At 46.7% G+C, this 10,988-nt stretch overlaps 1 pseudogene across 1 annotated transcript; it reads left to right on the top strand.

Moving 5' to 3' along the window:
• The first annotated feature begins 8,117 nt into the window (after window positions 1-8,117).
• LOC309327397 (14-3-3 protein theta pseudogene) lies at window positions 8,118-9,440 on the top strand (annotated as a pseudogene). Its single transcript has one exon. The product of its transcript is annotated as a 14-3-3 protein theta pseudogene (transcript).
• Window positions 9,441-10,988: the final 1,548 nt, after the last annotated feature.

Genomic DNA, 10,988 nt, shown 5'->3' with positions numbered 1-10,988 from the left:
GGAAGCTCACCCAGTCGCGGGGATTCGAACCGCCGACCTTCCGATCGGCAAGTCCTAGGCTCTGTGGTTTAACCCACAGCGAGGGGTGTATGGGTGTGTAGTTGTTATGAGGCTTCCCCCTAAGTACACTCACACCCTTGACATTATGGCTTGGAACACAGTTTGATAAAACTGCAAGGTTCTTTTTCTTCTTTTTTAAGTGGAGAAATAGGATTTAAAAGAATTTTGAGGAAACTGCTGCCGCCCAAGCCCCCCTCGTGAAGAGAACAGGTAAGAGGAAGGAAAGATTTAAGAAGGGAGCAAATCTGTTAACACCTGAGCTCGCTGGACACATCGCCCAAGGGGAAGTGGGGATGAGCCCCAAAGGTATGGTGGGTACACAGCCTATGTGAAGGAGATGAGGACAGGTGCCCCACCTAGGCCTGAAGTCACCTAGGCCTCAAAACTGTCCAAAATTCCTTTTGTCTTCTAAAAACCCACAGCTAAAGTTTTCCTCTGTTTTCTCACAAGATGCTGTTGCAAAGGCAAACCGTTACTTTTATCAGTACGAGAGAGCTTCAAAAAAGCTAATGAATAGGCTCTGTCAGAGCAAGCCTGAGAACTGACTCTTATCCCATTCGGTTGCAACACATCTTTGGACACGCTGAACGCAAGGCTTCTCATCCCCCTTTCCTGGGAAGGGCACCAAGAGTCCCAAGACAGGAGCTTTCTGTTCATGCTCAGGGGAATTCATGGGGCAGGACTCTTGAGGAGGAGGAGAAGGGGGAGGGAACTGGAAGGGGAATATATGCTCTGTGCAAATGACTGTGAACCCGTGCTTGTTTGTGAATCTATCACACTTGCTCCTTCTACCAGTTCATGGATGGTAGAAATAAAGCTTTATAAAGCTTCTTTATAAAGTTTCTTTCTTTCTTTCTTTTTAATTTTATTTTCAATGCATAATTACAACATAAGATTCAAAAATAAAGCATAAATAAGAAAAACCAAAGAAAAAAGAAAAATAAAGAAAAACAATATCAACAACAAAACGTAACAAAACATACATTCATTTTTACTTCCTTCCACCCTTTTTAGACTTTAAATTTCCCATTTATCTTATTTGTTGTGTTATTTTATTTACATATATGTTACTTCTGGTTTTATGCCTTTTATAGCCGTTTCTTCATTTCACTAACCCTGCAAAACTCATTCATTACATATTGATATATTGATTCCAGAACCATGTTTTTTCATGTACTCTTTAACACAGTCCCATTCTTTTAATTTTTTATCTGATTGCCCCTCAAGACTGCTGTTAACCTTGCTGAGTCTCCCATTCACATGAGAGCCCATACTGGATCCTGCTTCCTCCACAGGGCCACGCTCCAGGGACGAGGCTCCAACTCCAGCTCCCGGGATGGAGGGCGAGGGAACATCCTGGCAGTTCCCGGCTGCCATCCCTCGCGCCTCTTCCCCACTGCCCCTTCTCCGTGTGAGCATGGCTCCTTCCCGGCCCTGTTTGGCGCAGAAGCAGCAGCCAAAGTTCCCTCCCATTAAAACCGCATCTCGAGTTATTTCGGAGAGGGAGGAGACTTTGGCTGCTGCTTCTGAGCTAGGCCGACCAGGACGAAGCCAATGTTTTGGGAAATAGATAGTTCTCCATGTTTGGGCTTCAGTTTAGGCATACAGCTGTCCAGGACCACCTAGATCTCAAACAAGGTCGTGTTGTGCTTATTCTTGCCATCTTCTTCTTCTTCTTCTTCTTCTTTAGAAATGCTACCCCAAAAACATTAACACCAGAGCTAGGTTGAGAAATCTTATGAAATCTCAAAAGTTGGCAGAAATATATTGCATTTCAGGTTCTTTCTTTGCCTTCTTAGCCCATATTTCTCCAGGGATGAGGCTTCAGATCCGGCTCCCGGGACGAAGAGCAAGATACCATCCCGGCGGTTCCGGGCTGAGGACCCTCGCTCCAGTTCCCCACTGCCCCGTCTCCGTGTGGGCATGGCTCCTCCCCGGCCCTGCCTGCCGCAGAAGCAGCAGACAAGGTTTCCTCCAATTCGAAGAACATCTCGAGTGATTTTAGAGAGGGAGGAAACCTTGGCTGCTGCTTCTGAGCAAGGCCGGCCGGGGCGGATCCAAGACGCCCGTACGGAGGCGGAGGCCAGGTTTGGGGAACTTGTAAGATCAGGTAGGAGGAAATGCCCCCTTCCCAGGTCCCCCACCCTCCTGCCCCAGACTGGGGCTAGCCTGGCTGGGAGCGCCGGCTGATGTCTCCTTTGCTTTGCAGCGAGGGAACGACTCAGCCTCGGAGCCGCCGGATCCCGGGAGGGACTGGAGCCCAGGTGGAGGAAACCTGCCTCGGAGGTAATGGGACAGGGGGAAGGATGGGGAAGGAGATAATGGGACAGGGGGAAGGAGATAATGGGACAGGGGGAAGCAGCCCTTAGCGTGAGTTCTCCCCTGCTTTAAAGATCCCTTCTTTCTTGCAGGATCTCCCCCGTGCACCACTGTGGCTGCTGCCCAAGCCTCGCCCCAGAAGGAGGCCATTGTAGGAAAGCGGTACCTCTGGAACGCCCTCTAGTGACGTACCAGCAGCTCCCCAACCCACAGTGAGAGGGACCTCTTCCTTTGATCACCTGGGGCAGGGAGTTTCCCCAGCCACCCTGCTCCCTGAAACCACCCTGTTACAAGTACTTGAGCTTTCAGTTCTTGGTTCCTAGGAAACCAGGGAAAGAAAGCTGCAGGTTCCTCATCCCTGTTCTAAAAAGCAGGTTTCTTCCCCCAAACGATCCTGGGAATTGTAGTTTGTCAGGGGTTCTGGGGATTGTAGGTCCGTGAGAGGGAAGCTGCAATGCCCCAGATCGTTTGTGGAACATCATGGGCTTTAAAAGCTCATTGGATGCCCTTTTCAACATGGAATTGCCGAGTTGGGAGGGACCCTGAGGGTCATCTAGACCAACCCCCTGCAATGCAGGAGTCTCAGCTAAAGCATCTGAAAGATACTCTCGGAGTCGAGTGTGGATTTCATGCTCTTTATTCAGCTCATAGTAGTGAGGAATGGGAGTTTCCCCGAACTGTCTCCTTTATATACATTATTTACACAATGGGCCCCACGACAGCATCCATGGCAGACGGCCATCCAACCTCTGCTGAAAAACCTTCAAGGAAGGAGAGTCCACTGCCTCCTGAGGGATTTCTTCCCACTGTCAAGCAGCTCTTGCTGTTAGAAAGTTCTTCCTGAAGTTGAGTCGGAATCTCCTCTTTTCTTTCTTTTTCTTTTAAAGCATTATTTAACTTTCAAGACATACAAAAAACAAAGAATATAAAATACAAAAGGAAAAGAAACAAAAGAGGAAAATAAAAAGGGAAAAAAGAAAAGAAAAAGAGAGGAAAGAACGAGCCGCATACAAAAAAGTCTTGTTTGGCGCAACAGATCATTATTCCCTTCTGTTCCGTCAATCAGCCTTTCAGTGCCTCCCTCATCTTGGTATCAGGGATCCTTTCTTTTGCGGTATCGAAAGCCAGATCTTTGTTGGTGAGCCCTTACCCCTCAAATAATTATTTAGATAATCCCATTCTTCTTTTACTATCATTTTAGGTTTATCTCTAATTACTTCTGTCATCTTAGCAAGCTCCAAGTACTTGCCTCCCCCCCCCCCGACTACCCTGGCTTGGGGGAAAGTGATGGCACTCCTTCCCCCTTCATTTGCATAACAATAGGACAGTATCCCTACCAATGCCTAACTGCCACTCAGCACTTCCAAAGACTCTTATTATAATATATTTTTAAAAAGTATTTCCCCCAATAAAGCGCACTTTAAGAGCCTGTCATTCAGCAACTTGCTACAATAATAGATTCTCCCCTGTAGACCCGGGAGCCAGCCATGGGAATCACAACAATGTAGCAGCCTAGCCTCGTGCAAGGAAAATTTAGAATAAACGACACAATCAAGGTTAAAACCCTGAGAATGTTAAAGCGCGAAATGAGCTGCCTACACTTTCAACCCTGGTCCCCTTTTACAAGCTGCCTCCCCTTTCACTCGTGCAAGGAAAATTTTGAACAACCACCACACACAATGTTAAAAAAACCCCCGTCACCAACCTCACCCGGGGGCTGCAGCCACCCGCGTTACAGATATACTTGTATAATACTTGTATAACCCGCCAGTAAGACAGAGCCTTTGAATGGAGGGCTTAAAAAACCAGAAGATTGATCTAAAGTCCGCTCTTCGAACGCGCTGCAGAAGGAGTAAACCGAAAAAGGAGAGGGAAAAGGAGCCAAGGAAAGACCAAGGAAACAAGCGACAGAATCTAAAATACCAAGCGCATCCCAAACCGGGTCTGCTGCAGCCGCGGAGGAAAAGAGGAGGAGCCTCGGCTGCAGCAGGTTTAAAGAGCCGAGGCCCCGCCCCCGGAGCCAGCCGATTGGCTGGCCCGGGGTATGACACGGGCGGGGATTCCCTTAGGGATCGCGGGGGCTGCCTCCGGGAATGTGGGGAAGGGGCGTGCCGCCGGCAACCCCACCTCCTTCTTTATCATCGCGAAAGCTCACCGTTCTTCTTTAGGAGGTGCGTGTGCATCTTTCCAATGTTTTGCCACAATAATCCTTGCTGCTGACGTCGCATACATAAATAACCTGAATTTGTTTTTAGGGATGTTATTTGAAACAATTCCTAGTAGAAATTCATCTGGCTTCTTGCTGAATGTAATTTCTATCAATCTTTTTATCTCTTCGTAAATCATATTCCAAAATTTTTGTATCCCTGAGCAACACCACAACATGTGATAGTATGTTCCTACATGCTCCTTGCACCTTTATATGATTTGTTTATTTTCACCAATTTTACAGGAGTCAAATACCATCTATAATATGTTTTCATAAGATATTCTCTTATAAGATAGCAAGCCGTAAATTTTATATTTTTACTCCATGATTCCTTCCATTTATCGGATTCAATCCTATGTCCCAGATCTGCCTCCCATTTTGTTATAACTTTTTAAATATCTTCCTCTTTCCTTTGCCAATTCAATAATTATTTATAGATTTTTTAAAGTGTCTTCTGGTTACTATATAAAATGTCTTTCTCTAAATAAGATATATATCTATTTATCAAATCCCTTAGTCCTTTTATCCTTTTCAAATGTGGCTTTTAACTGATAATATTCCAACCATGTTTTATCTTTTTCAATTCTCCTAGGTCCTTTAATTTTGGGTCACTACTTATTTCCTCTACTAAGTCCCTATATGTTAACCAGTCCCTGTTCATATTTTTCCTATGTACGGCTGGAGATTCCATCAGTGAAAGCCACCAGGGTGTTTTAGTGACTACTGACTTTTTGCTTCCCTCCCAAACCTCATAGAATGTTTTTTTCACAATGTGATTTAAGAATCCTTTGTGAAATTTAACCTTATCATGGCCTAGATAGCCATGCCACCCATACATGTTAACCCAGGATAAGGAAAATCTACTGGCTCCTAAGGGATTTCTTCCCCCTGTCAAACAGCTCTTGCTCTCAGAAAGTTCTTCCTGAAGTTGAGTCGGAATCTCCTTTTTGGAGCTTGAAGCCACGGCTTCAGGTTGTGAGAGCTTCTGGAGCAGGAGAAAACAAGCACACTTTGACCTCCCCCCTGATTTTATTTTTCTTAATTCATCTGCCTGACAACCCAGCAGCCTGGCCCCTGTTTGCCAGCTGATGTCACAAAGTGCTGCTTTGCAAGCAAGCCTTATAATTGCCCTGCAAGAGGGATGCCTGTCAGATGTTGGTGATAGACTCTGAAGAAGGTTTAGAGAAATGAATTCTAAAGGTAAGGGGAGCTCCGAGGCCCATAGAAATAACATTCTAATTACTACCATATGTGGTGGTCCTGTCTAGAGATACAAAGATTTTGGAATATGATTTATGAAGAGATAAAGTGATTGATAGAAACTACATTTAACAAGAAACCGGAAGAATTTTTGCTAGGAATGGTTTCAGATAATATTCGCAAAAATAAAACCAGGTTATTTGTGTAAGCAACGTCAGCAGCAAGGGTTATAGTGGCAAAACACTGGAAAGATAACAAACACCCACTAAAGATGAATGGGTAGTCAAATTGTGCGAGTACTTGGAGCTCGCAAACTGACAGATGCAATAAGAGATAAACCTAAAAAGATGGTGAAAGAAGAATGGGAATGTCTAAATAATTATCTAGGGTATAAGGGTTCATCAAGGTTATGTTTAGAATGATACCGCATAGGGAAATGTTCCCTGATACCAAGATGAGGGATTCAATGGAATGCAGATAGAGAGAATTGATAAGAATAATAATCTTTTGTGACCTTGACGGAAGCGTACAATAGACGAGTCTTTTTGTGTTTTGACTCATCTTCCTCTTTTTCTCTTTTTTTTCTCCCCCCCTTTTTTTTTTTCTTTTTTTCCTTCCTCCTCCTTCTTTTTTCCTTTACCTTTTTTCTTTCCCATAATGGCTTATGTTCTATGCCATGTACTTTGATATTTTTTGTAGTTGTTTTTAGCTTTTTTCATTATTATTATTATTCTTAAGGATTTTTCTTTTGTAATTTTGGTTGATTATATTTATCTATATTGGTTTAAAGCAAAATAAAAGTATTAAATAAAAACATTATTATTATTATTATTATTATTATTATTAGCCTCACCCGTCCCTGATTTCGTGTGGCCTGGCTCCCTGGCTTGCCTTGTCCACAGCTGTTGATAGCTTGGCAGGTCCTCAGCTGTGGACCCCAGAAGATATTTTCTGTTATGAATAACTGGTTGCTAACTTCCTCTGTTTTTTTTCCCTTTCTGTCTCACAGCTTTTCAAAATGGAAGGCAAGTTCAGCACCGTGGGGAAGCGCTGCAAGTTGAGGTATGTTAATTCCATGGGGAACCCATTCCCCACATGTGCCATATAGAGCTGAGCTGGGGGTGGGGAGCAGTCCCGCCTCACCCCAGCCCCCAATAATTGGGGAGGGCCCAGGGGACCCCGGTGCCCTAGAGTGGATGCTTATGCCAGGAAAATACAATGTCCTTTGTCTCTCCCAGGGCCATGGTTTGGGAGGAAAGCCCAAGGCTCCGGCCCACCCCCACCACCAGAGGCAGCAGCAGCCCAGTGGTGCAAGGGGGAAACTCCGAATGTGCAGGTATGCTGTGATTTGATTCTACCAACCAGAAATATTAACAATCCAATTTTATTACGCAAAACCAAGAATATTTATGGCGATCCGTTGTTGCAGGGGCCGAGGGCCGGTGCCTGCTCTGCCCATTGGGCAATCTGGCTCTGCTTGGGAAGGGTTCTGTGGAGATGCATCCCAGAATTCTCCCCACCCCATACGTCCTTCCTTCCTTCAGAACTGCATGAATCTATACCTGCTAGTCCATAGCTAAATATTTTGGGAAATAGATAGCTCTCCGTGTTTGGGCTTCAGTTTAGGCATAGAGTTGGCAGAAATATATTGCATTTCAGGTTCTTTCTTTGCCTTCTTAGCCCATATTTTTCCTAATTTCTCCAGGGATGAGGCTTCAGATCCGGCTCCCGGGACAAAGAGCAAGATACCATCCCGGCGGTTCCGGGCTGAGGACCCTCGCGCCGGTTCCCCACTGCCCCGTCTCCGTGTGGGCATGGCTCCTCCCCGGCCCTGCCTGCCGCAGAAGCAGCAGACAAGGTTTCCTCCAATTCGAAGAACATCTCGAGTGATTTTAGAGAGGGAGGAAACCTTGGCTGCTGCTTCTGAGCAAGGCCGGCCGGGGCGGATCCAAGACGCCCGTACGGAGGCGGAGGCCAGGTTTGGGGAACTTGTAAGATCAGGTAGGAGGAAATGCCCCCTTCCCAGGTCCCCCACCCTCCTGCCCCAGACTGGGGCTAGCCTGGCTGGGAGCGCCGGCTGATGTCTCCTTTGCTTTGCAGCGAGGGAACGACTCAGCCTCGGAGCCGCCGGATCCCGGGAGGGACTGGAGCCCAGGTGGAGGAAACCTGCCTCGGAGGTAATGGGACAGGGGGAAGCAACCTTTAGCGTTTAGAGATCCCTTTAAAGATCCTCTGCTTTAAAGATCCCTTCTTTCTTGCAGAATCTCCCCCCTGCACCGCTGTGGCTCCTGCCCAAGCCTCCTCCCAGAAGGCCATAGGATGTTCCTGGCTACCTGCATGAAGGCAGTGACAGAGCAAGGTGCTGAATTATCCAATGAAGAACGCAATCTTCTCGCTGTGGCGTACAAGAATGTGGTTGGGGGAAGACGCTCTGCTTGGTGAGTGATCTCTAGCATTGAGCAGAAGACTGACGGAAATGACAAGAAGATGCAGCTTGTCAAGGACTACCGAGAGAAAGTGGAGTTTGAACTTAAGTCCATCTGCACTACAGTTCTGCAGTTGCTGGACAAGTACTTAATAGCTAATGCAACTAACCCAGAGAGCAAGGTGTTCTAGCTGAAGATGAAGGGAGACTACTTTCGATACCTGGCGGAGGTTGCCAGCGGAGATGACAGAAAACAAACAATAGAAAATTCACAGGCGGCTTATCAGGAGGCATTTGACATCAGCAAGAAAGAGATGCAACCCACACATCCAATTCGTTTAGGCTTAGCGCTTAACTTTTCCGTATTTTCCTATGAGATCCTCAACAACCCAGAGCTGGCTTGCACATTGGCAAAGACAGCTTTTGATGGAGCCACTGCAGAACTTGATACGCTGAATGAAGACTTGTCCAAAGACAGCGCTCTCATCATGCAGTTGCTTAGAGACAACCTCACATTATGGACCTCAGACAGCGCAGGAGAAGAATGTGATGCCTCAGAAGGTGCAGAAAACTAAACTGCATATGGAGTGTCATTCCCCTTCTCAAGAAACCTTTTTACATGTCTCATTCCTTACAGCTCCGCTTGGATTTCCTACAGCAAAGAGAAGCCAGCCATGTGTATGGAAATCAATTTATAGTCCTTTCACACTGCAGCTTTGGGAAAACTCCATTCCTTGATTTGTGTTTTGTCCTGGCCTTCCTGGTGTGCGTTTACTGCTGTAGAAAAGTATTAATACTGGCTTAATTTCCATATAAACATAAGTAACTTCCAAACACTTATGTAGCGGACTAAAGTTTCTGGTATTTAAAAAGAAATCTGAACCAGTTCCTGCAAGCAACTGTGGTGGGGTATTTATTTATTTATTTGTATTACAGTGATGAAATGAAAATGTAGTTAATGCAACTAAAGAGTGTTCAACACAGTTCAATTCTCCACATTCCCTTTTTATTCTGCAGTGGTTTCTTGGTGATTTGACTTTCCTGTGCTACTGTGTATTCGTTTCTGTAGGATGTGGGGTGTCTGGGGCCAAATGGGAAGCATGGCAGAGTGGCTTCCTATATGTGTGTACAGCAGGAGCTACTGAGTGTTTTAAATACAGGGATTCTTCTTACTCTTCAGTTGCTGCTGTTCAACTGCTATCCCCTCCCAATAAAATTTCACTTACACTCCTAAAAAAAATAAAAAAATGGATGCTGTCAGCAATTAGTTGTGAGTGCTAGCAAAGATAAGAGTCCAGGAATTCAGCCATATTTACAAGATTTATTGCCCCTTTGAAGCTATGTACAAGCAGGTCAAAAGTCCGTCTTAATCATGGCAGGTCAGCTGTCCCGACTAAATTTCCTTTCGATTTTCCCCAGCATAACCACTTCCGAAGCCCAGCCCCCCTCCTTCCTCTTTGACGAGAGTGACTTGGCCCCAGAAGTGCCTCCCCCCCCCTCAGATTCATTACCTCCTGACAACCCTTCGTCACCTTCCTCGTCCGAGGAAGAGCAGCTGCTTATTAAAGGAGGTTTTCCCCGGTAGGTGCCCATTCTCCCCCCCTTCTCTGCCTCCAGTTCCCTGACATCCACCCCCTCCCCAAAGGCCCCTCTCTCCTCCTCTGGAGAGACTGCCATTCCCATTTCTTCTTTATCAGGTTTCTCGGGGGTGAAACCTAGGAAAATCTCATCTTCATTTTCTGCATCTTCAAAAACATTACCCTAGCCCTCCCCCAAACCCGCAGGCTCCCAGCGATCTTTGAGATGTCCTTCTCTCCGGCCTCTTCCCTCATTGTCTGATGGTGGGAAACCCTCAAAGTCGTCTTCATCATCCGTCGGACCGAACACCTGTTCAAAGAACCTACCCGGGGGTTTGGGTTTGTTGGGAAATAAATCGTGGAACTCCACCAAATAATCCTCAGTAATGCAACCTTCCAGAACCCAAGCGTTTTCCGAACTGGGAGCCCCTTCCCAAGCCACCAAATACTCTAGCTGCTCCCCGTTCCAATGGGAGTCCAGTATTTCAGTTACCTTGTGGCCTTGCTCCCTTTCCTCAATTTCGGGCGGTGGAACCTCCCCTTCCCCTCTTCCCTGCCTGATCCCCCCTCCCCTGTAGGGCCACAACAGTGACCTATGGAAGACGGGATGAATCTCTCAGGCAGCCTTAACTTAAAGGCCACTGGATTTACCTGCTGGATGACCTCAAAGGGACCCACCCTCCTGGGTTTGAGCTTCTTGCACCCCCCCCCTTCCAGGGCAACCCTTGTGTTGACAACCACACCTTGTCCCCAACCCGAATGGTCTCCCCTGGTCTCCGATGCTTGTCTGCCTCCCTCTTGTATACTTCCTTGGCCCTTTCCAGGTTCAACTGGAGCTGTTGGTGAATCGCCTCCATTTCCTCCGCAAACTGTTCTGTGGCCGGTACACTCCACGACTCCTCCCCCCTCCCTGGGAAAGCCCTAGGGTGACTTCCGTGATTGGCGAAGAAAGGAGTCATCCCGGTGGACACGTTCTCAGCATTATTGTACGCAAACTCCGCTAGTCCTAATCCGTCCACCCAGTCATTCTGCCTCTGACTGACATAACACCGCAAATACTGTTGCAAAACAGCATTTGCTCTTTCCGCCTGCCCATTGGTTTCGGGGTGCCTTGCGGTGGTGAAGCTCACCTCTACTTGCAGCAAACTAATATGCTTGCGCCAAAACCGTGAGGTGAATTGGGTTCCCCTGTCCGAAA

This window comes from Podarcis erhardii (assembly GCF_964252035.2).
Source record: "Podarcis erhardii genome assembly, chromosome: 13".
NCBI classification, from domain to species: domain Eukaryota; kingdom Metazoa; phylum Chordata; class Lepidosauria; order Squamata; family Lacertidae; genus Podarcis; species Podarcis erhardii.
Note: the sequence above shows the minus strand (reverse complement) of the source record. Positions and strands in the feature narration are given on the sequence as shown.